Here is a 26,155-nt window from a genome sequence, read left to right as displayed (position 1 = left end):
TTCATCGGATTGCAGCCTGAATTTGTACTTAAACTCAGTTAACAGAGACCTAGATTAGAGCTATGGATAACCAGAAGCAATCTAAGTCAGAGCTCACCTGTTAACTGAACAGTTTTGTGGAATAGAGAATTTTGGCACATCCAGTTTTTTTCATCTATACAACACCGGGACATGTCAAGTTACATCTGCTAAATTGCCTCATCTATCAAAGGTAAAGGAGCCCCTATCTCGGACTGCTTCTGGTCACCCTAGTTTGAGCATTTTGAATCCCGTCACAAAGCAACTGAGGAACAGCCTCATTTCTCAGAATTTTAAAAAGTGATAAAAAAAACCAAAGCTGAGGGAAAGAATAAACATATTCAAAACAGAATCCCTTACCTGAAGTTACTGTCACCAAGGTTCCTTTCCCCCAGTTAGCAAGAGCCCAGTAGCACAGTTGTTTAGCTCTCTCTCCAAGCCCAACATTTACTGCAACCTATGGATGGGCCGTTTCCATGCCTCCAGGTTCCCCTCCCCATTCCGCTTAATAAACTGTCCCAGTTATACAGAAGACACTAACAACCTCTCCTCGTTAGCCAAAATAATTTTTTCATAGTTATCTGGCCTGAACTGGAAAATATCACAATAGTAGATTTTTAAAAATCAAGAAATGTTGCTTATAAATTACCTGTGGTCACGGTAACCATAGTCCCTTGGCCCCAGTAAGCAAGAGCAGCCCAGTAGCACACTATATGTCTTTAATAAATCTGCTTGTCAAGAACAGTGCTAAATATATCTGCAAGCCACTGACACTTTTCTATGCTTGCCGTAGGGGGAGATGTCATCTAGCAGAGATGGAACTCACTGCCACAAGATGTAGCGATGACTCGGGCTAGTGTGTGATTCGGGCTTCCAATTCAGGATAAATATCCAAATTGGATTCAATTTGTAAAGATTCAGGATTTCTGAATCAGGCCCAGCATGCTGACCCCGATTAGGAAATGCCAAATCAAAGCTTCCCAAAGCAATTTGGGTCGCTTCAGGAAGATTTGAGGCGCTTTCAAACCCCGCAGGTGGCTCCAGCTGACCAGTGGAGAAGGGCTCCCTCGCCTGCCAGCTGAAGCATGGGAAGCCTTGCTGCCGCTTATTTCACCCCGTGGGAGGGGGAGGAGGGAACCCCCTCATCTCCATCCCATTGGGTGAAATAAGTGGTGGGGCAGAAGCTTTGTTGTGCTCTGAATCTTTATGGAGCATAGTGAAGTGCAGCAATGAGCAATGAGCAATGAGCGGTTTCTGAAGCAGCTTGCTCCTTCAGAAATCACTTATTTCTGACTCTTTTTCCCACTTTGGAAATTCCAAAGTGGGAAAACCGAATCTTTCAGTCCCTGCACACGCCTAGTGATGACTGCTAGCTTTAAAGGGGACTGGTCTAATTCATAGTAGCTATTAGCAATGATGCCTAAATGAAATCTTCATGTTCCATAATTTAAGAAGGATATAGACCAAGCTGGAATGTATCCAGAGGAGGGCAACGAAGATGGTGAGGGGTCTGGAGATCAAGTTCTATGGAGAAAGGTTGAAGGAGCTCAATATGTTTAGCTTGGAGAGGAGATGACTGAAAAGTGATATGATACCCATCTTCAAGTACTTGAAGGTCTGTCATATACAGGATGGCATGCAGTTGTTTTCTGCTGCCCCTAGAACCAACTAGTTGAAATTAAATCAAAAGAGGTTTTGGCTAAACATTAGGAAGAACTTCCTGACAGTTAGAGCAGTCCCTCTGTGGAACAGGCTTCCTCAGGAGGTGGTGGAGTCTACTTTTTTGGAGGGTTTAAAGCAGAGGCTAGATGGCCATCTGACAGCAGTGCTAATTCTGTGAACCTAGACAGATCATGAGAGGGAAGGCAGGAAGGGTTCTTTTGGCTCCTTCTTACTTGCCCAGGGTAAGGCTGATCGCCACCTTGGGGTCAGGTAGCATTTCCCCCCAGGCCAGTTTGGCTAGGAATCCTGATGGTGTTTTGCCATCTTCTGGGCATGGAGCAGGGGTCACTGGGGCTGTGGAGGGGGGAGGTATTTGTGCATTTCCTGCATTGTGCAGAGGGTTGGACTAGATGACCCTGGAGGTCCCTTCCAATCCTATGATTCTATGTTCCAAATATTCTTCTGAATACCAGCGGCTTAGGGGGTAGCATCATATGAGGGCTATATTGCCTTCTTTATCCATGTTTGTGGCATCTAGTTGGCCACTGTGTGAAACAGTGGCTGTTTCCACACTACTCACCTTTAATCGGAATGCTGTGGAACATTGCGAACAAGACCCAGAAGATAGCGTTTTCTCGTGCGAGTTTTGCTCAACGTTGTGCAAAACTCACGTGAGAAAATGCTATCTTCCGGGTTTTGTTTGCAACGTTCCATGGCGTTCTGATTGAAGGTGAGTAGTCTGGAAACGGCCAGTGTTAAGAAGTAGATGGACCTTTGGTCTAATTCAGAGGAGCTTGTGTTTTGTTTTTATATTTTTAGCTGGAGTTGACAGACGGAAGCCATTATATATGTGATCATATATCTGGAGTGGAAAGGGCAAGGAGGGACAAAGAGAAAAATCGTTGGGTATTGATGGCAGTGGTAAATAGAGAGATGCATACATATAGGCAGGTAACAATAAGAGGATAGCTCTAGCACTGGAAATGGAAGGTTCTGTGTAAAAAAAACCTTAGTCATTGCTGATTTAGTTCAGAGATATTGAAAGGGAATATTTATAGCCAAGATGACTGCATGTTACTGTAATAACTTTCCTTCTATTAACCACAAGTAAACAAAAAACCCACACAAGTTTTGGCATTGCCTGTGGTATATGAGCCCAGAAGAACCTGACCACAGTCTGTATCGAGCATCTCTGTGTTTCCTTTGTACTCAAGTATCTGAAATGTCCCCTTCTCACCACAGGAAAAAAAATCTAAAATTTGTTCTGTTGGCTGAATCAAAAAAATAGGAAACAAGTTTCTCCTTTTCAGAAAACAAGGGCCTTAATACTCAAGTAAAGCTTTGGTAGGAGAGGCAGCGAAGTTCAATGGCTGAAGTGCCACTTCTATTTCTCATAGTTGAGCTGTAAATCTCTGTGGGTGACCCTGAGCAGTCATTCACTACCTCTCAGGGTTGTTGTGAGGATAAATGCGGGGAAGAGAGAAGAAAAATATGTGTGCCACTCTGAGCTCCTTGGCGAAGGCCCAGAAGAAAATGTGAGAGAAAGATGTTTTCTTCTGAAAAGTTTTTTATAATGTAAGGAAGCCTGCATTTTGCCGCCAATCAGGAAGGCTTCTTGTGTCAAGATAATGTCACCATCCCTCTTGAACATTTCTTGTTATTTTGGACCAAAATGACAGAAGATATCTATGTGGCTGTCATAACAATCCCATTTTATTTTACCTTCCCCTGCATGCTGTGCTTACCAACCCCATAGCTCACCACACTTGCAGTATTTAATGGTAGTTCTGTCAAAAGAGTTGCAGCAGGTTAATTAGATTTATACCAGATGTCTTACTCTCCTTTTATTCTAGGGTTGTCAGTAGAGATGAGCAGAAAAAAACCCAAACATGATGTTCATTGTTCATTGCCATCCGTGAACTCACGAACAACCACGAACATGGCCCTGTTCACAAACATGTTCATGGTTGGCTGTTCGTGGAGGCCAGCAGGCTCTCCTCCAGCCATCATTCAAGTCAAGATCCCTACTGCACCACTCCCAGAAATCTGACCTGAGCAGGCAGTAGGAAAGGTACTAATAATAAATAATAGCTTGGCCCAGAGCCTGGCAGCAGCCCTGGAACTTGAAGGAGTAGATCCCTATCCCACCACACACAAAGAAAATTCAAGCTCCAAAGCACTCTCTCTATCAAAATGCCAACAGCAACAGTCTCTCCCTCTGCACTATCTGCAAAACCAGAGCCTCCCTTGTAAGAAATGTTGAGCTCCACACTTGAAAGAAGACCTGCCTATCAAGCTAAATTGTGCTTAGATTGGGGTTTCCAGGGCAACAGCAGGATTTCAGACAGAGTTCAGACAATCCCTGCCTAAATTGCCAAGCGAATTGATTGCAGGTGCCAGATTGTCTGGCTTGACGAACAACAATGAACAGCAACAAACGAGGCTTGCAACGACCACCTGTTCATTTAGAATGGGGCCTCACGAACAGCTTGTTCATGAACAGCAGATTGGGCTGTTTGTGGCTTTTTTTTGTTCGTATTGCTCTTCGTGCCCATCTCTATTTGTCAGGTCCCCTTACCCTCCTGGGGATGGTGGGGAGGGGGTACCTGGCAATTACTTTCTTCTTGCTTCTGGCATTCACCTCCTGGGAAGTGATATCATTGTGTGTGCTTCGCAGCAGACCAATTTGGGCTCAAATCACCCCACTGCGAAGTATGGGAGCATTCTTGTGATGGTGTGATGACATCAGTGAGGTCACCATGCTGGACCCGGGAGCATGCCTAGGAGGCCCATTCCCCACCTTTCTACTCCACTGGCCAGGTAAGTAGTGACGAGGGGAAAAAGGTGGAATGAGATCCCTACTTTATTCCCAATGTGAACCCCAAGTAGCTCACATCATTCTTCTCTCCTCCATTTATCCTCACCAAATCCTACGAGGTAGGTTAGTCTGATTGTGTGTGACTGGCCCTCAAGGTAGGGATGCCAGACCCCTGGTGGGGGCAGGGGATTCCCCCACCCCCACTTCCCCCACTCCGCCCCCACTTACCTAAACAATGGGGGGCACACACCTTCCATGTGCGCTCCCCAGTAGCTCTGTGTGCTCCCATGCGCAGCAACCGCCGGGATTGGGCCTGTTTAGGCCTGGATCGGTGTTGCTGCAGAGCGCGGGAACGCCTGCACTCCTCAGAGCCTCAAAATGGACCTGATCCACAGCAAAACAGCCCATTTTCAGGCACTGCAGAGCACAGGAGCGCTGCTGCACTCCACAGCGCCTCAAAACAGGCCTGTTTCGGTGCGAATCGGGCCCGTTTTGAGCCCCTGCAGAGCCCTGGCATGCTCCCATGGGCCGCATGACAATGGCACTCCCAAAGTGATGTCATCGCGCTTGTGAGGGCGTGTGTGCATGGTTTGCACATGCGCACTCCCCTCAGTAAGTGCCAACCCCTATCCCACACCGGGATGTTGAGGGGGCCTGGTAACACTACCTCAAGGTCATTCAGCAATCTTCCATAGCAGAATGAAGATGAGGGCTCATATCCTAGTCTGACATTCTGACTAATTCTCCATACTAGTTCTTCTAGCTTGGAGAAGTTCTTAACTCCCTCCCCTGTCATTTTCTGAGGGAGTGAATATTTTCCACTCACCCTCTGCTCCCTTTCTCACCAGTTTGGGCCAAAAGTTCTTTATACAATTCTCCTGGCTTCCATTTTATCCAGAAAACCACAACTCTGTGAGGTAGGTTAGGAAAAGTGTGTGACTGAGGGGGCCAAGTTTGCCAGGCAAGGTTCTGTGGTAGAGATGGGAGTCAGACCTGGGCCTCATAGGGCCAAGCTACAAGTGACGAATGACACTTGAACGGCAAGTGGATTGAGTGGAGCACAAATGAATAGGGAGAAATACACTTGCCGTTCAAGTGTCATTCGTCACTTGTAGCTTCTCCTATAGATCATAGTCAGACATTCTAACCACTATATCACACTGGCTCTGATTGTTGTTTTGTAACGGAGTGGGCATTTTACACCATCCCTGTTTATGCTGCCACCATCTTCCTGCCTTCTTCTGAGTAAACCTTTGCCTCCTTTGCAAACAGCATAGGAAGATTCCGGAGGTAATCTAAGCCAGCATGTTAAGATTCCCTTCACTTTAGGCTCTGTAAGTCCAATCATCATCCTAAAGCTAGGAGGCAATTTTGCGACTCCAGCTTTAGTTTCTGATGAGTTATTCCTGCCACAAACAGACAACCACTGTTGCCATTACAAATAGGATGTAGGGAGGCACTCCTAACTTTATTTTCTGGTGAGTTTTGCCTGACACAAACAGAGAGTCTTAGCTTCTTTTGTGGATGGCACGACAGGTGATTTCGGGACCAGGATTTTCCAGTTCCTGTCATGTTTCTCACTTCAGCTCCCGTGATCCTCTGTTAAGGTAACGGCCAATTTTGAGGCTCCTTGCTTTAAGTTCTGCCACAAAAGGACAGGTGGTCAAATGGATTGATGAACATACTGATTCTTTTATTATTATAAATAGTATTTTTATGCTCCTTTTCTGAAAGAGAATAATTTAATTTTCAAGATTTTTGGAGGAGGTAGAGTCCCCTTTTTAAGGAATTTGAAATCTTTTCTCAGCTGGCTTGAGAAGCTGAATTCCTCAGATGCAGGCCAGAAATCAATGAACCTTGCTTCCACTTCTGCATACTCGAGGGGGTTTGGGATTTGAGTTTTTCAAAACACACCCTCCCCCATTCCATTCAGCAAACTGATTTGGAAGCTGACATTTCAAAAACTGACTTGCAAAAGAACTTTGTGTTGTGTTTAGGGAGGGAGATGCAGTGCAGAGGCCAAAAATCCTAGCGAGCGCGCCAACTTCCTTGGGGCAGGGGGCACCTGAACCAGCTGGTGGCATCATAGTTGGAATATTGGATGGAAACTAGTTAAATGCCAGTGGTGATTTGCCATTTAGAGAGGTGGCTGCCTTCATCAGTATGTAAAATTCTGGAGTGTTTTGTACCTATTGCCTGTAGATAAACTGTTAATATGAAGCGATGCTCACTTACTTGGAGGTTCAGCTGTTGAGTTGACCTCCTAATAGACAGGAGCTGAACATTCGGCGGATTTTTCGTTTATGTTCGAACAGCTTAAATGTGTCTTTCATGTGTCAAACAAGTCTTCGCCACAGGGGTGAGGAGGAAGGCAAAACGTGAGTGACCTGAGCTTGAAATGTTGGTTACTTTAATGGCCCAACCAGGACCCTGGAAGATACCTGCCCTCTTCTCCTGTGACTGGGAAGATTGACTTCACAGACTTTGCAGGAGCAAAAAGAGCTGTAATACAACGGTAAATGAAAGTTATTTAGCAGGGTATGACCAAGCCATGAACCTGGAGCATGTGGAATGTGTATGGAATTTGAATCAAACATCAGACAGAACTGGGGTGCAATTTATCTACAAGGAGTTTGAACAAGGTATGTTTTCATGGCAATCACATTCAAGTATCAGCATCTTTGTAAGTATGCCAGTTTTTGCCTTCCTTTTTTTTAGAAGGATTCAGATCCATCTAATTTCTAACTCACTCAAAGTGCAATGTGATTTACAGATATTTATCCTGGTCGATGTCATTGTCAGAGGTTTGGACTCAGAATGACCTAAAGCTCCAGAGGGTTCCTATATTCACAAATGTGTATGCTTTCACTTGATTTCGCTTTCTCCTATTCTCTTTCGTGCTGGGAAATGTCTGTGAGCAAAAGGAACGAGCTCCGCTCATTCTCTCGCTTTGAAGAGTATGCAAAGTTCTTTGCATTTATGTGTGACTTGATGTTGCTGGATCAGTGTGAATATGTAAGCTTTGGATATGGGGACTTTTTGTCCTTCTGCAATAGAACACTTCCCACTCTAGTTGCTGCAGGATTACTATTTACGACTATTGATGGCCATGAGCTACACTTTTTTTACAATGAGACAAATTAATGGCCTGTCAACTGTTAGGCATTGTAGCTAAATGGAACCTCCATGTTCAGAGGCAGTATACCTCTTCCTATCCGATGGTAGGAATAAATGATGGGGATTGACCCTCACTCAGTTTGTGAGCTTCCAGAATCATCAGGGTAGTTTCGTCTAACACAGAATGTGGGTTGGATGTGCCGAGACAACTGCTCTGAGGGGACAACTCTTGTGGTCTCAAGGCTATCCACAATGACCCCTAGACAAATGGAGTGGTATGTGTCCACTTTGTTAGGGCTCCTAATTTGTGGTTCCTTTACAGTTGGAATGAATCTGGCCATTTCTGGGCTTTGGCACACTTCTTTTGGTATAGGATTGTATCACTGTGCCCCCCCCCATCCACAGTGATTGAAAGCTTGACAAAAACTTCATTTCCTCCCAACTTGCCGGAATTACTTTGTGCAAGCATGGGCTGGGTCTTTAAGTCCTACAGGTGTCCATAACTGTGAGTGTGCATGGAGCGGCTTGTGCCAGCATGGTACACTCAGTTACATAACAATCTCCTTTATACAGTTTCAGTTTCAGTGTAGGCCATCAGCTGTGACTTCCAATAATGTTTTACTCTCGAAGGATTTTCCAGTGCTGACCTACCATGTTTTTGTAGAACAACTTATCAGTGTGTTCCCCCAGCCAGCTCCCACTGTGATAGAGAGCACAACAAAAACTGCTATGGTTGTTCAGTTTATTTTAAAAGCAGTGTGAGAATTTAGTATGGAGATTCTGGGAAATGTGGTCTAATGAATCAGTGCATGTGCAGTCTTGTTCCTGATATGCTATAGGAGGGCAGGGCAAGGACCCTGCACCTCTCAGCTGGGCATGCATCCCCCTTCCCCTCCTCACCCTGTACAGCCTACTTACCTCTGGAGCTTACAGAAGGTGTATATGGCTGCAGTGCAGAGCATCATTTGGATAGGCCCAGGGCCTTTTTTTCTGGGAAAAGAGGTGGAGGAACTCTCAAGAGCGAAAAGAGGGAGAAATGCATGGGATTCTTTGAAATAATATTATTTTCATGTGCTATGGACTTACATCAACTGTGAGACAGAACCCCCTACCTTGTGGGAGGTGGCTGTATTTAGCGATATAGGAACTACCCAGTAGGATCCTACAATAAGTGTGAACTCTTGCCCTGAGTGCAAAATTCTGAGGGGTACAAAATTTCTCCAGCCCCGCCTCTATACTCTCCCCAGGGCAGCTGAGGTGAGTCCTTCATATCTACTGAGGAGACCTATTCCTCCAGCCTCCCCTCCCCGAGCAGCCACATATGCTGGACCTCTGCACAGTGCCAAACAGCTCCTCAGAATTTTGTGCCTGGGGCAAGAGGTGCTGGAACTCTGTTCGACTATGAGCAGAACCACAAGTGACAAAAGGCACAGATTGGACACTTGTCAGCTTCCCTCAAGTTTTGATGGGAAATGTAGGCATCCTGATCTCGCAGCTTCGCTCTCTGACTGCTGTCCAATGGACTTTTCAACTGTCACTTGTCTAACATTCCGCCAAGCTGCCTACATTTCCCATCAAAACTTGAGGGAAGCTGGCAAGTGTCCAATCTGTGCCTTTTGTCACTTGTGGCTCTGCTCTATGTTCTGTGTGAAAAAAAAGCCCTGGCTAGGACTAAGCAGAAAGGTTTATCTCCATTAAAATTGTCTCAGCCTGTGGGACACATTCTTCGAGGAGAGTGTTATTAGTTGAGGGATATGTGAAATATGGAAGGAATACGTTTCACTATGGCTACCAACCAAAATAAATCCCCTTTGCTTTTACCGCAGTGAGTATAATATATTAACCAAAGAAGAACGTCTCTGCTAACTCTCACCATCCCTTCCTTCATAGGAAACATCTGGCCATCCATTTTAGCAACTTTAGAAAGAACGAAACTGATGAATTAAATGCTACCACAATAAAGTATATATCTCCCATGCTTAAAGTATCTCTCTCTCCTGCTGGACAGATTTACAGGCTGCTCAAATCAAGCATATGTTAGAATATTGCTTATGGGAGAAGAAGGTCACAGCAGCCACTGCAAAATGTTTGCAGCAGTTTATAAAGCTTGGCAAAATATCATAATTAACATCGAATAGTAGCAATGTTAGTAGTAAGCCACTGTCAATGGAAGATACAAACTAGATGGTACAATTCTATAGAATAATGCTGCCATAATTATTGTACCTACTTATTTGGAATTATTTATATGTATATAACTTTTTAATTTTTAATGTGTATTCGAATAACATTTTAAATAGTATATTGGTTCTACATTTTAAAATCGTATTTTAGGATAGCATAATTTCTTGTTTCTGTGCTACACTGGTCTTTGACTGTAATAAACTGATTGATTGATTGATTGATTGATTGATTGATTGATTGATTGATTGATTGATTGATTGATTGATTGATTGATTGATTGATTGATTGATTGATTGATTGATTGATTGATTGATTGACTGAGCTGCCGGTTTCTCTAGGGCAACTGATCTCTATAGTCAGGAGATGGGATTTCATTCTGAGATAACTTCTTCCCTCACCTGATTGACAACTCTAGCCTGGCTTCTTCTCATCCAGTTGGCCAATCTCTGTGGCCTGTGAGATCTTACTGGGGCTTCCTTCACCCTCCTACATTGCAGTCAAGCCTTCCAACTTCCACATTCTCTAGGAATTACAACTGATCTCCAGACTGCAGAGATCAGTTCCCTGGAGAAAATGGCAGCTTTGGATAGTGGACCTCAGGACATCACATCCCAGTTGAGGTCCTTCCCTTCCCCCAGGCTCCTCCTCCAAACCTCCAGGTTTGCTCATGCAAGTCTCCAGGGTCAATCTTTCAAAAACAGTTGAAGATAGCAAGGCTGGGGAGAGCATTGGCCTGGATCCTTGAAGAGTTGGTTGTTAATCAGCAATAGGAGATAAGGACTAGGTGAACCATGAATCTGAGCCAGATTCTTGTATTGACCTAAGCTGCATTAAAATGAGACAGCTATAATCATTTTCTGAGGATGATCTTGTGATATTCTGCAATGAATGTCGAGAGGTGGGGGAAGGAGGGCAATGAAGGGGTGAATGGGGTCTGTCTCCCAGAAAATACACCAACCTATTACTGCAGAGAACACCTGATTTGACTCTGTGTGTAACATGCCATCAAATTACTTCCAACCTATGGCGACCCTATGAATGAAAGACCTCCAAAATGTCCTGTCATTAACAGACTTGCTCAGATCCTGTAAAATGGAGTACATGGATTTTTTTTATTGAGTCAAGCCATCTTGTTTTAGGTCTTCCTCTTTTTTCACTGCCTTACACTTTTCCTACCATTATCGACTTTTCCAGGGAATCTTGTCTTTGACTCTACTCATTGGTTTTTGTGCTGAGATGTAGCACTGTGGCCGCTATATTGTCTCACAGTGGTTACTTCTAGAACTAAAACCTTTATCAGTCCCCAAGACAGAGAAACATCATTGAGGCATTGTAAGAAGATGTCAGGAATTCTGCAATCCTAGATGATGGGTTCTGCAATAGATGACACATTATTCATACTGGGAAGATGTGCCTGCATTCAGTTCTGTGTTGTTTTTCCTTCTGGCTTACTGCATGCACAAGGGTGGTACATTGATTATTGTATGGGTATATGGAATGTTGGAACAAGAATGTAGTGAAAAGGGGGCTGGATCCAGCCAGCTCTTCTGTTGGTGAAAAAGGATGGAGAGATCCTCTTTGATCACACAAAGGCTGATCACGGGACCTTCATGACCAAAAGTCATGTGGGATGGAGGCTGTCGTAAGGAGGACTGGACAAAGCTGGTTGGATCCAACTGTAAAATTGTACCAGTAAATTTGACAGTATATGGTCAGTGTGTGATAAAAGCTCAGAATTAGGCAGCCTGGAATGCAGCTTGATTCTGATTGCCAGTGGACACACAACAGTTGAGGTGCTTAGAATACCACCAGCCCTTGCTTGTAACAGAGTTGCAGTAGCAGCATAAATGGCTTAATTTACACAATTGCATTTGGTGACAATTTGTTTTTCTTAGCACACACAAAGTGGTAGATAAGGGGTTAACAAAAATGGCTGAAAAGGGAAAAAACTTAGCAAAAGAGTTGGCAGTCCAGTAGTGCCAGTCAGCTTATATACTTCTGATGGACTAACTTCCTATAAACAGTGAGGGGAAAGCCTCTATGAAATGAGTTTTCTCTTTCAAAAATGGTTTTGTGAATTGTCCAGAGTTTCTGTTCTGCAAGCTCCCTTTAGTTCACGTTTGAGAATCTAGAGAGGAAAGTCTTGCTCTTTCCATTGCCCCATCCCCCATTTCATTTTTTATTTTTGTCATTTCATCTCATCTGTGCAACTAACATCCCTTACTAGTTTTGTGCCTGAACCGTCGGAGGAAACAGAAATAGAACAGGCTTCCTGTGCAAGATTAATTTTGGATGCTCTGAGACAGCAGTGAGATGCCCGTTTTATCCCAGAGTGTTGTTCTCTAAGGGATTCCGGATGGCAGGTTGGTTTTGCTTATCTTGAGATTCATATGTCTTTCTGGACAGATGCGAGATTTTCAGAGATGAAGAATTCTGAGAGATGGGGAAGGTGGATTCAGTGCTGAGTTAGGAAGTAGAGAGAGTCATATATTGTGAAAAGTTATGTAGATAGATATTTATGGATGGGTATATAGAGATCATTGATGTACTAGAATAGATGTGTCATTGAGAGGGAGAGAAAGGTTTGTTATGTGAAGACACCTGAACTCATTTCACTTTTTTTCCATCGGCAGTTTTTGATAACGTCAACTTACTCTGTATCTGTACTTTGGCTTTTATGAAATGGGTGGATTCGAAAGTTATAGAATCATAGAATCACGGAGTTGGAAGGGTCCATACAGACCATCTAGTCCAACCCCCTGCTCAGTGCAGGAGTTGTTCTGTTCTTTTGAAGCAAGAGATCGACAACATGTGCTTGTTCCTGGACACCAGGTCTGTATACTTTTCTCTGCCAGAAGATGAGATGCCTTTCGTGTTCTTTGGTTGTCTATTTGACTTTCACTGCGGTGAGTGAGTTGGACTGCTGACTCTTTCTGTGCCTTTAAATCCTCAGTAGACAAGACTTTGATGACTTATCTGCTGTGAACTTGGCAAAAAGTCTTCTAAAACTGGTCTTACCCAACTTGCAATGTGTCTTTTCTGTCAAGTCGAGCACCCCATATGCTCACTTTGACGATCTCCTTGCAATTTAAAATAAGCAGTTTTCTGACTAGTTTTGCACGTTTGCTGTTGGGAGCATTCATTGTGGCCATTGACCAAATAGCTATTGTTGGCATATATCCATAATTTACTGGAGTGCTGGCATTACAGTTGCATGTGAGCGATGATGGAGAGATTGTGCATCAGTTACATTTCAAGGGTGTATGCTAGTTCTGCATCTGTAAAGTTGGCAGAATTTGTCAGTCGTCGGCCTTCATCAAAGTGACATATGTTCAAAACTTAATGGATTGAACTACAGTCCCCAGGATGCACTTTGAAAGCTCGTAAAGTACTTTCAATCTAATTTAGAACACTTGCTGAATGCATTTAGCGTTGGGAATAAGGCAGGCAGAATGGAATACTGGAGAGACAATCCATGCAGCTCTCTCCCTCCCCAGCAGGACTGAGTAAACCAAGGAATGTATGGATATGTAAGTTAATTTCCCCCCCCTTCGGGTTGGTTGGGTGGGCAGATGATGAGAGATACATGGACAACAGTGTGAAAACATGCATGCACAAAAGACTTGCAATACAAATTAGAATAATTTTGAGCATTGGATGAAAAACAGCTTTTTTTTGAACTTTCAAATTGGTTCTGCTCAAAACTTTAAACAAGATGGCATTCTCTCATCCTGAATCTATCTTACATCTGTTTCTTTGCCTCCTTTCCCTCCCTCTCTCTCCCTCTTTTCATCCAGTTTGTTTTCAATGTTATCTTCCATTGTCACCAACTTTCCTTCTCAAGAATATCAGTAAACTTCATCCAACAGCCGTGAAGTTGGGTCATAAACAGCATATTGGAAGCAAGTCTGGGTGGGTATAATGGGGCTTACTCCCAAGTAATGAATTTACAGCTGTGGTGTACACTTTCTTCAGCCCACATATGCTGCCTTAAACAGTTTATAAATGATGTCAATGCTTTGCCTACAGTCTCTCTGTGCATGGTTCTTCTGAAGCTGTCAGGCCTCCGTGTTCTCTATAGGAAGAACTCCAAGCACTTACTGAGTCAGTATGGATCAGGGACATCAGGGCTGCTTCCACACACATTGGATAATGCACTTCCAATGCTCTTTAGTGATCATTTGGAACTTTTTCATGTGTGGAACACAAAATCCACTTTTAAAGGATAACCAAAGTGCATTGAAAGTGCATTATTCAACGTGTGTGGAAATGGCCCTGGTTGGACAGTGTGACATAGGATGCTGGACTAGATAGACCATTTGACCCTGCAGCCCTTATATTCCTATGGTGTAGCAAATTGAATCATGGGAATATCTCCAGGTTCAAAATCTTGCTCAGCCACTGAGCATCCAGAGGTTAGGTTGTGTGTTTCAACCTGATCTTCATGGGATTGTTGAGATGCCATTATGTACTCCACTTCCTTGGAGAAAGGGTGTGCATATAACTGTGATAGGCCAACAACTGACTGTTTCCCAATGGGTCATGGAAACTGGTTCAAAACAGTTAACTTCAACAGACAATGTGCGATGCCCATTGTCTTTATTTTTTCTTCTTTGTGGATCTCCACCTGCATTTTCTGTCTGACTCAGACTTTGCTGTTAGTATTTGTATGCTTGGAAATCACTGTGCCCCGTAGTTATACACAATGATGCACGCCCTAACAATAACTTCAGTCTAAAATATCCATTGATACACACTCAAAAAAGGGGGAAATGAGGACCAAAGCAGAGCTCTTTTGTTAGCAAACACGTATATCATAAAAAATCAAAAGAAGTGAAAACCAGAACCCCTGAAAGTAGTGGAACTTTTTTCCAAGTAAGGATTGAATGTGATGTCCAAAGCAGATGCAACTGCATGTTTATCCCTGTTTTTGAATCCATGGTTGAATTGTGTGAGTCACAAATGTTGAAAAGATGCTGCCATTGGCGATACATAAAGCTCTTGGGAAGGGGAGGGGAGTGGACAGTGAGAAGTGGATGGATGGATGGAAAGACAGGGACAGAGATCTGACTGTGTCCTTAGGACAATTATATGTATGCCCACATGTGGACTTGAACATGGTTACTCGTAGTTTTTAGAAAAGTGGCAACTGTTTTTCTGTTTTTAGAGGTCTTTCAGTAGAGCTGGTCTGGATGTGTCTGTTTTTTTTAGTTTTTACACTGTTTCTGACTTGATGGTTTTGAGTTTATTCTTCATATGTTGGGCTCTGTAAGCTTTCAACTGATTTCTCGTGCTCTTTCATGAGAGCCCCTGAAAAGTCCAGTTATAAATGTGAAACACAAAATAACGCAATAAATCTAGAAATTCGAAAGGGTGTGACAAATGAGACAGAGACAATGAGACCGAGAAATATAACAACAATGACAACAACAGCAGTCATGATGACATTGAAACAGTATTTTGATTGATAGAAGTACTTCATAAATGTTCTGGTATCTCTCATATAGTGTTGTAAAGTAGCCTGGTTATTATTATCCATTGTGGTGGTGGAGCTGTGGCTGGCCTAAGGCATAAGTAAGGTCATGGCCCTTTATTTATTACATCACACCCAATTCAGCTCATAGTCTACATTGTCAGCTGTACATTATATGAGCCAACAGATCAGTATGGAAAACTATGGAGAAAAAGACAATCCTGAGGTGTATGTTGAATAAGATGGAGACAAACAGACAGACAGACAGGCAGACAGACAGACAGACAGACAGACATTGTCCAGTTCATTGAAGAATTGCTTCAAATGTTTGTGGCTGAGATGATAAACTCATTAACTTGGATACACTGTATGGCCCGTTTTCCATTTTTATGACTGTCCTTCCTAGCAGTCAAAGATTTTGTAAGTATATCAGCTCCAGGGTCATCCCAGTATACACAGTGATATTTCCCTCTACAAAAAGTATGTGGTAAAAGATTACCGGGAAACTATCAAAGACCATAGTCCTAGAAGAAGAGGTACTTGGGGGTGGAGATGGTTTCTTAAAATGAACTTTTCTTATTTATATCTCACTTTTCTCCTTAATCAGGACCCAAAGCAGCTTATAAATTGTTCTGCCCTCTATCCTCCCAAGAACAACCTTGTGAGGTAGTCTAGTCTGAGAGAATGTGATGGGCTGAAGGTCACCCAATGAAGTTCCACAGCAGTTTGGGGATTCAAACCTGGTTATCCCAGCTCATAGCCTAACACTGGAACCGCTACACTAGTGATGATAGAAAGGAAGAAAGTGTACCAGACATTCGTGACAGTGGCCATTTCCACACACGTTGAATAATGCACTTCCAATGCACTTTCGCAATCCTTTTGGAGTGGATTTTTTGTTCCACACATGGAAAATCAGTTTCAAATGTTCACTAAAGAGTATTGAAAGTGGATTATCCAACGTGTGTGGAAGCAGCCAATGTCTTGAAAAGATGATAACACCCCCCCCCCCCCATTAACAGGTGAAGAGTTTGTGATTCCTGCATGATTTTTGGTACTTGATTTGTTGTTGTGGCATAAAATGATAGCTCAGTGCAACAGTTTTTTAATACTTCAGAAAAGCCTCGCAAAAACCATTGAGCTTTCTCATTCTTCCGGATTCAAGGCAAGTGAGTACAAAAGGGGACAGTATGAATTGCCTTAATATGAATAAACATCTTAAATAGTTTGCCTTAGTCGAGTTTCAGTGAAAAAGCTAAGCTATTAGCCAGCAAAGGTTACTTACTGGGTTTAAATTGTGTCTCGAGAAATGACCCCCACCCCCAAATTCCTGAGTTAGAAGGATTGGATGTGGGATGAATAATCCCACATTTCCCATCATCATGGGACTTTGTTTGATTTTATTTTTGTTAGGAGCATTCTGTTGGAGCAATGTTAATAGAGTTACAGAAAACACAGTAAAACATGCCAATAAGAAAACTTCTACTAATGCAAAGCATTAGTATTGAAATTTACACTTCTAGTCTACCATTAGGAGGGAAGGTAGCATAGTATAGCCTGAACCTGTCATATTATGGAAGCTAAGCAGGGTTGACCCAGGTCAGAACTTGGATGGGAGACCACCTGGGGAGACTGTGATTGTTCTGTAGTGAATGGCAAAGGACTGCTGCTCTTCCTTGTGGGGTCTCCCAACCACCAATAAACTCACTACTCAAATATGGGAGAATATCAGGAGTAGTTTTTAATGCAGTGCAATGAGCTAATTACTGTAAGCAAAAGAATGGTTCTATGGATACAATTGAGGAATAGATTTAGTAGCTACAGCATCTGAGCTAGCTGTCCATGGATATTCATGGCAAGTTTTTGACAGAACATCTGTCACTGTGGTAGCCATAGCTACTGCTATACCATGCACCGTGATACATCGCCTTACAAATATGGACAATTCAGAGAATGAGGCAGGATATCTCCTTTGACCTTGGTCCATGGTTCTGAAGGGGTGAGAGAGTTGCTGTTCTTTGACAGACCATTTTTTTCTTGGAGGCAGATCATCAAACCAGTGGAGCCTTTTCTGAATGGGATGACTTCTGCATCTCCATTGCTTTGAAAGCCCCTTGCTCGAGTTGCCATAAATCAGTTGTGACTTGACGGCACATATGTCTATGTCTACGACTGATGTATTTGACTCATTTGGATTTGGGCAGAATATCTCTTCCTGCAGACTAAATTAGGAGTATCAGTTTTAGATGAAACTTCTATCAAACTCTGAATTTTACCTTGATCCTTAACCCTAACTCTAATCTTAATCCTCTGCATATTTATCCTGGACACTGGCTGGGGATGGGTAAGGGAGAAGTGGAGAAGCCATCATTAGAGTTCTGAGGAACGTCAGCCTCCAAACATCTTAGTTTCACTAATTCAATGAAACATCCTTCTTGGTATATATATTTAGGATTGATCTAGAGATCTGTTTATGTGTGTTGAAGTTTCCAAGCCCTTCCTTTTGGAGTTTCCGCACCAGCAATAAAGCTACTACCAATATCAGGAGTAGTTTTCAATACAGTGCAAGGAGCTACCACTGTAAGTCAAAGGATAATTCCATGGGTGCAACTGATGAATGGAATTAGCAGCTTTAGTACTTGGGCCAGCTGTCCATGGGTAATCATAGCTAATTTTCGATAGAGCATCTGTCACTGTGGGAGCCACCGCTATAATAGTAAGCACCATGATACATGGCTTGACAAATATGGATGATTCAGGGATATGAGGTAGGCTGTCTCCTCTGACTTTGGCCCATGGCTTTCAAGGTGTAAGAGATCTGCTGTTCTATGAAAGAACATTTGTTTCCTAAGTAGGCTAATCAAACCAGCGGAGCCTTTTCTGACTGGGAAGTAGTAGAAAAGAGCAAGAGTCCAGTAGCACCTATAAAACTAACAAAATTTGTGGTAAGATATGAGCTTTCGTGAGTCCCAGCTCACTTCTTCAGATCTTCTTTCAGATATAGGTCTGACTGGGAAGGTTAGTGATAGTCGAATGTAGCATATTAGAAAGTATTGTCTTCATGCGGGTGATAAAAAGACTTTGCATGGGATCTGGGAGTCTAATGATAATCAGAGCAAGTTTTTGACTGAGCATTCATCACGGTGGTAGCTCCCATCATGATAGTATGCCCCATGATACATGGTTTGACAAATATGGAGGATTCAGAAATGCTGTTCTAATGTACGAGACAAGATATCTGTTATGACCTTGTCCTGTGAAACCCCAGATGAAAGAGACTTGCTGTTCTTGGATAGACCATTTATTTCCTAAGAAGGCTAATCAAAGTTGGTGATAGTTCAGTGGAGCATATTAGAAAGTATTATTTTCAAGCGAGTGATAAACATACTTTGTAATGGGATCCAGGAATCCATAGAAGATCAAAGAAGTTTTTGATAGAGCCTTCATCACTGTGGGAGCTCCCACTATAGTATGCACCATGATACAAGGCTTGACAAATAGGGAGGAGTCAAGAATGCTCTTCAAACATATGAGAGAGGACATCCATTCTGACTTTGGTCTGTGAAACCACCGATGGAAGAGATTTGCTGTTCTCTGATAGAATTCTAAGCTGGGACCATTGATTTCTGGAAGAGGCTAGCTAAGCCAGTGGTGCCCTTTATGATTGGGACGGTTGGTGATAGTTGAATGTAGCATTTTAGAAAGTATTATCTTAATGGGAGTGATAAACAGACTTAGTATGAGATCCAGGAATCCATCGATAATCACAGCAAATTTTCAACCATGTATTCATCACTGTAGTAGCCACTGCCGTAATAGTATGCACCATGATAACAATAACAACATTCAATTTATAGAATGCCCTTCAGGACAACTTAATGCCCACTCAGAGTGGTTTACAAAGTATGCCATTATTATCCCCACAACAAAACACCCTGTGAGGTGGGTGGGGCTGAGAGAGCTCTGAAAGAGCTGTGACTGACCCAAGGTTACCCAGCTGACTTCAAGCGGAGGAGTGGGGGGACTCAAACCCGGTTCTCCAGGTTAGAGTCCTACTGCTGTTAACCACTACACCAAACTGGCTTTGATATAAGACTTGACAAATACGGAGGACTCAAGAATGCTGGTCAAATATATGAGACAGGACATCTGTTCTGAAGATGGCCTGTGAAACGCCAGATGTAAGAGATTTGCTATTCTCACAATTCTAAAAGGTGATCAGGGATCCATTTATTTTGGGCTGAAGTTAGTCAAGCCAGTGAGGCCTTTTCTGTCTTGGGTAGTCAGTGACAGTTTGATATAGCCTGCTAAGAATATTTCTTTAATGAACAGATTTTGTGCGGTTGTCGGAGCTGTTTTTGTGTGAGCATTCATCACTGTGGTAGCTCCAGCTATAATCTGCACCATGATACATAGCTTGACAAATAGGAAGGATTCAAGATCATTGCTCAGATGTCGGAGACAAGATATCCATTGTGACTGTAGCTAACAATACACCACTAGGTATAATATAATTGCTGTTTCTAGTCAGAATTCAGAAAGGTGATGAGGTAACCGTTTATTCCAGGATGAGGCTAATCAAACTAATTTTGCTTCTTCTGACTTGAGTGGTTAACGATAGCTGAATGTAGCATATTAAAATGTTGTCTTTGTGTAAGTGATAATTTCCTGTTGATATTTAGATGAGGTTTTTGACAGAATGTCCATCACTGTGGTAGCCCCAGCTATCTAGCACACTGTGATACATGGCTTGACAAAAGAGAGCTGTGTACAAATGTGTTTGGGAGAAGCAATCCAATCTGACTTTTTCCGATGGATCACAGGCATAAAATATCTGCTGTTTTCAGATGGGATTCTAAAAGGTGGCCAACTGGCCATGAAAAGATCTACTCCCATGTGATCCTAGTAAAGACAAAGGAATCTCTTTTGACATAATTGGTTTGTGGTAGACTGAGAACATTAAAAAAAACCCTCCACAGAGCTAGTTTGGTGTAGTGGTTAAGAGCGTGGGACTCTAATCTGGAGAACAAGGTTTGATTCCCCACTCCTCCACTTGAAGCCAGCTGGGTGACCTTGGGTCAGTCACAGCTTCTAAGGGCTCTCTCAGCCCCACCCACCTCACAGGGTGTTTGTTGTTGTGGGGATAATAATGACATACTTTGTAAACTGCTCTGAGTGGGTGTTAAGTTTTCCTGAAGGGCAGTACATAAATTGAATGTTATTATTATGTTATTATTTTCCCTCCATGTGGACATCTCTTTCCATAGTTTAAAGGGTATCCTCTATGTTCTATTAAGTAATCATTTTGTTTTGGAAAAGCTATGAATATAGTTCACATTGGACAAAGTTCTGGAGAACTTGATGGAAAGAAAGGAGTTTTGGGTATGGTAATGTGGTAGCATCCATAATGACAGTGGTGCTGTGCTACTTTCATATACATAATCTTCTATTAAGCTGGATCAGACAGAATTGCTGCTGTTATGCGGAACAATTTGGAAAATGCAACACTCCAATGCTTTCTCCTCCAGTGATTTAAGCAGCCTAATTATTCCTTTGTCTATAGTAGTAATAAGTAGAGATGGGAACAAACCGGAAAAAAAACCGAACCATGCAGTTTATGGTTCGTCAAATTTCACAAACCATGAACTTTCCTGAACCTGCCCCTGGTTCACGAACCGGTTCATTTGGTTGGTGAAAATGTCACATCCGGCTCAGAAAATCATCACTTCCTGGCCAGCAAAAGGTCACTTCCGGGTCAGCAGAAGGTCTGCAGAAAGTCCATCCCCTGTTGCCTAGGAAACTGATTGATTGGCACCAGGCTGTCTGCAGTTACGAACCAAAAAACCAAACCAAACGAACCAGCCTAAAGTTTGTGACGGTTCGTCAGAAATGGGATCTGACGAACTGCGGTTCACGAACCACAAACCAGCCTGGTTCGTGCTTAATTTTGGTTTGTATTTCGGTTCATGCCCATCTCTAGTAATAAGTAGACATGTTGTAAACTCTGATATGAACGTGATCACTAGATGAACTTATCTTGCTCAACTCCCTTGAAGGTGAAAATATCCTGAAAATCTTATTGGTCTCAATGGTGCCACTGGACTCAAATCCTGCTGTTCCCTTGAAGGTGAGCTCCTAATAAAGACTGCCTCAATAACTGTCTAAATTTTGTACTACACAATAGTTTGTTAGTTCTACAGAGCTAGGTCATTTTGGCTTTGGACTTCTTATACACAGTATGAGAAGTTTATTTTCTCAGTGGAGGCACATATTTTCCATAGTCATTGTTGGGTCATTAAAGTGTCTGACTTATATTACAGATCAGGGAATCACTTGCACTTTTTTTTCCTCTTTACATCTATGCCGTTGGATACAACCTGCTTTTTATCTTTGAAGTCAGTGCTGCGTATTCAAGAAACGATCACAAGTAATGATCACAACATTAGCTGGGTTCGTTGGGCAGACAGTGAAGGTACACAGAAACACTAGTAGTAAGTCTCAAGTCAGAAATCTCAAGCTAATTATTCTATGTTCTTTATAAAATTGGAGAAGGTGGCAGATGAATGGGGGAATGCAGCTGTATAGAAGCACTGTAACCATGGAAAGAAGCATAAACATGCAAATGGCACGTTCACATTCATTCAGACACATCCAAACAGCTTGCCAGATGATGAGCTCCTTGCTCATGACCACGTTGCAAATCTCTCTGGTAAATGCACAAGAATGCCTTCCTTTAGGTGACTCAAATGCTCTCAGCAAGATCTGGGCTCGCCAAGATCTGGTATCATTTCGGTGGGCCTGCAAGATGGAGATGTTCTGCCGGGCATATGGTTGAGGCCAGTATTAAGATCATCATTGAGCCTCCTGTTGCCTTCTCCTATCCAATGACATCCCATCCGTCTGAATGTCTCCCTCTTTGTATTGGAGGGCAGAAATGTGCAACAGGCCATCTGAGTTATGATTTTATGATATGATTTAATTGTATTTATATAATTATGTATTTTATTAATGTTGTACCCCGTCCTGAGCCCGCTTGTGGGGAGGGAGGGCTAAATACCAAATAAAGTAAAGTAAAGTTAGCATATTGTTCCTGGAAGAAATTTAGTGCTTACCAAGCTTCTTTTTGATCCCCTCCATTTTCTTTTTGTTTAATATGCACAGGTATATTTTCCCTCCATATCTTGGGGTGCTGCTGGTGTCCCCTGTGGTTTTTGTGATTTGTGACTGGCACAGGGATCTGCCACTTTAGTATATAATGATAGGAAGGAATTTTTCCGCATCCTTCTAAGTCCATTGAAGTCAGTGGGCTTAGAATGAATAACTCTGCTTAAGATTGCACTGCCAGGTAATGTAGGCATCCATTTTGGGTGTAAATGGCAGATACTTCATGTACGCTCAAACAAGTCCCGTGTCCAGGATATCTGTTAGTGTTGGTGGCATAACTGAAGGAAACATAGTGGGTGTGGATTCAAGAATTGCTCCTCATAGAATTTTTAATGTGTGAGTGGTAAGCTGCAGTACTGCAGTCCAAGCTCTGCTCATGACCTGAGTTCGATCCTGGCGGAAGCCAGGTTCAGGTAGCCGGCTCAAGGTTGACTCATCCTTCCATCCTTCCAAGGTTGGTAAAATAAGTACTCAGTTTCCTGGGGATAAAGTGTAGATGACTGGGGAAGGCAATGGCAAACCACCCCGTAAAAAAGTCTGTCAAGAAAATGTCGTGATGCGACATCCCCCCATGGGTCAGTAATGATTCGGTACTTGCACAGGGGACTGCCTTTACCTTTACATATACAGTCTACAGAGTGCTCCAGGGCTGAATCCACACTTACCAGCATAGCGCTAAACAGTCGGCGTGATAGCTTCTTCCTGGCGTGTTTTATGATGTCATCATGCCACGATGCCGCTCTCATGGTGCGATGACGTCATAAAACGTTCCAGGAAGAAGCTATCACTCTGACTGTTTAGCGCTATGCCGGTAAGTGTGGATTCATCCCAGGTTTCCCTCTGAAAGTGTATAGTGCTGAAAGGCCAGTATTAAAGTTTTTCTGTCTATATGATGCAGTCTTTGTGTCTACATGATGCAGGTATGATTTGGGTAGCGCCAGAATCTGTGCCCTCTCAAAGAATGTAAATAGGAACAAAGAGCCGGAAGTATTTGGGACGGAAAGGATTCTTTAGTCACACTTGTAACATTTCAGGTTTTTTGTTGGTGTTCACAATTAAGTCATGCGGTTGGTTTTAGGGAGCTTTTTAAAAAAAACAAAAACAAAACCTGAGGTCTATAAGAACTGAATTTGGAAAGTTGATGCTTGTATTGATTCAAAGGTTCATTTGTTTTTGAAGCGTTCTGTACTATTGAATTTCACAGTGAAGTATGCATTTCAAATTTTAAAATTTTGACAATTTCTAAAGTGGTGCTATTTCAACATTGTGAAGCATGTGGCCAGTTTTTTGATAGGGCTTATTTCACTGTGGTAGCTACCGCTACCCCATCTATCACCATGCTGCAGAGCTTTGCAAAATCCTCTGGTAGGAGGATAGGTGGCTTGACCTGTTTCCCCTGTAATTGCCTCATGGAGTGACTCTCTCAATTTACCATGTGCCGAAGCATCTTGTGTTCTGCCAAGTGGAGTATCAGGATTTGAGTCCACCTCAAATGTTGCATCTTAGCAACATTTTCAGGGTATATGTATTTGGGAGTCAAAGCTCCCTTCTTCAGATAATAGTGGAATATATTCCACCAGACATTTCCTGTATTCTTAAACCTTCTGCATATTTTGCAGTTCCTGATGGGCAGACAGCAAAGAGGGAAGATTTATAGACTCCTAGAAGTCCACAACGGATAGGTGCCGAACTATGTATAACTTGGGGCTTTATAAGATGTGCAAGCTTGGGCTGTCATAGCTGGGGGTTTGATGGGTATTGCAACATGGTGGTTTGCTCTATCCGTCTTGGTCTACAGCCAGACCAACCACTTCAGATCAGGGGAACTTGGAAGATAATTTATTTTAATGCTTTAGAAGCATGTCTTGTTTATCTTCCCAGTGCAACTTTCAGATCTAGGTCACCATTGTGACGCTTCTTTATATTCCTTATTTAGTTCCAATCAGGGCTTTTTTTCTGGGAAAGGAGGTGGTGGAACTCAGTGGTGGAACTCAAGCCTGCACAATGATGTCACTTTGGGTCAGCTGGAACAAGGGGGGAGTTTTTTAAAGTTTAAATCACCCTTGGTGAAAATGGTCACATAGCTGGTGGCGCCACCAAGCGGTATGGAGGGCAATCTAAACTCCTCTCTGTCTGGAGATCAGGAGGCGGGGCCACCAGTCATGTGACCATTTTCAAGAGGTGCCGGAACTCCATTCCACCACATTCCTGCTGAAAAAAAGCCCTGGTTTCAAAAAATTACAAGCCAATAGCAAAAGTATTACTGTTACGTTTTATATGGGAATTTCCTTATACATCCCAGTTACAATACAGCCAGAAATGGGTAGTTATGAACGATGAGCTCTCCTCTATTTGGGTCATTTGTTGACCCTTTGAATCTCTGAGAGAATTATGCTTTTAATGAAGTGCTTGAACTTGCTGTGAATTGTATCTAGATTTGCTGGCTGAACATCTGGAATTGCAACTGATTTCCAGACAACAGAGATCAGTTGTCCTGGAGAAAGTGGCTCTTTTGGAAGGTGAAATTTATTGCATCATATCCTGCTGAAGTCCCTCCCTTCCTAAACTCCACCCTCCTCAAGCTCCACCCTCAAAATCTCCAGGAATTTTACAACATGCAGCTTGTGCATGAAAATTCTCAGTTTTTTCCATGGTGAGTGTGTAAGCTATGAGACATGGGGCTGCCAGTAGTAATGCTGTGATGTCACTTCCAGGGAAAACCCGGACATGATATCACACCTCTCTAGGAATTTCTGGATGTCACTTCTAAGGGCCAAGCTATAAGGGACGAATGTTACTTGCCAGGTAAGTGAACAGACTCGTGTGTATTCCTCCCTGTTCACTTGCCATTCACTTGCTCTCCACTTGATCAAGTGAGCAAGTGAATGGCAAGTGAACAGGGAGGGATACACATGAGTCTGTTCACTTGCCAGGCAAGTATCATTCGTCCCTTATAGCTTGGCCCTAAGTTTCCTCTGTAAGTGACATCACACTGGCCCTTTTCACACTACTTTCCTGCTCCCGCAACATTGCAAAATATTGCACAAAAACGTGGAAGATAGCATCTTCTCGCGAGAGTTTTGCACGATGTTGCGCAAAACTCTTGCGAGAAGACGCTACCTTCCACGTTTTTTGCACGATATTTCGCAACGTTTTGGGAGCAGGTAAGCAGTGTGAAAAGGGCCACTGTTGCCACTGCTATCCCCACCCCCCATTTTTTCTCCCACTGTCCTCAGGAGCGATGGTGGGAAACAGGAGCCGGGACAGGGAATTCCATACCTCTGGTGGAAAATTGGCAGCCCTGTTGATGTTCCTTCCTTTTTGATACACTGCATTTCACTGTGGTAGTTCCCGTCAGCACAGTGGTACATAGCTGTCTGAAATCCTCTTGCAGGGCTGAGCAGTGGTGGGACGGCTGCTTTTTCAAGCTGCTTTCTCACAAAGTAATGTCACTATCTGGATCTGTCTCCAGGGTCTGCACAGTTTTCATAACCAATCTCTCTATTTGGCTGTGTCCTAACTTTGCTGACTTGGTGTATTAATGAATTCCATGGGGAATCCTGTGGGTCCCTGCCTGAGCACTGGCTTTGCATGCACAAATGCTCAGCAAGTTCAAAGAACATTATTTTGAGCAACAGGTGCTGAGAAAGATGAGTTGGTCTGGTCGCATCGCAGGGTTGTCAAGAAAATGAATGTATGGGGAAAATGTATGGGGTCAA

The 26,155-nt window shown here is 42.9% G+C and overlaps 1 protein-coding gene across 1 annotated transcript in view; it reads right to left on the bottom strand.

The window, feature by feature from the left end:
* LOC129339980 (uncharacterized) overlaps window positions 1-26,155 on the bottom strand; it is a 196,399-nt gene that overhangs the window by 115,600 nt on the left and 54,644 nt on the right. The gene's annotated exons all lie outside the window — the stretch shown is intronic.

This window comes from Eublepharis macularius, chromosome 12 (genome assembly GCF_028583425.1).
Source record: "Eublepharis macularius isolate TG4126 chromosome 12, MPM_Emac_v1.0, whole genome shotgun sequence".
Classification (NCBI taxonomy): Eukaryota; Metazoa; Chordata; class Lepidosauria; order Squamata; family Eublepharidae; genus Eublepharis; species Eublepharis macularius.
Note: the sequence above shows the minus strand (reverse complement) of the source record. Positions and strands in the feature narration are given on the sequence as shown.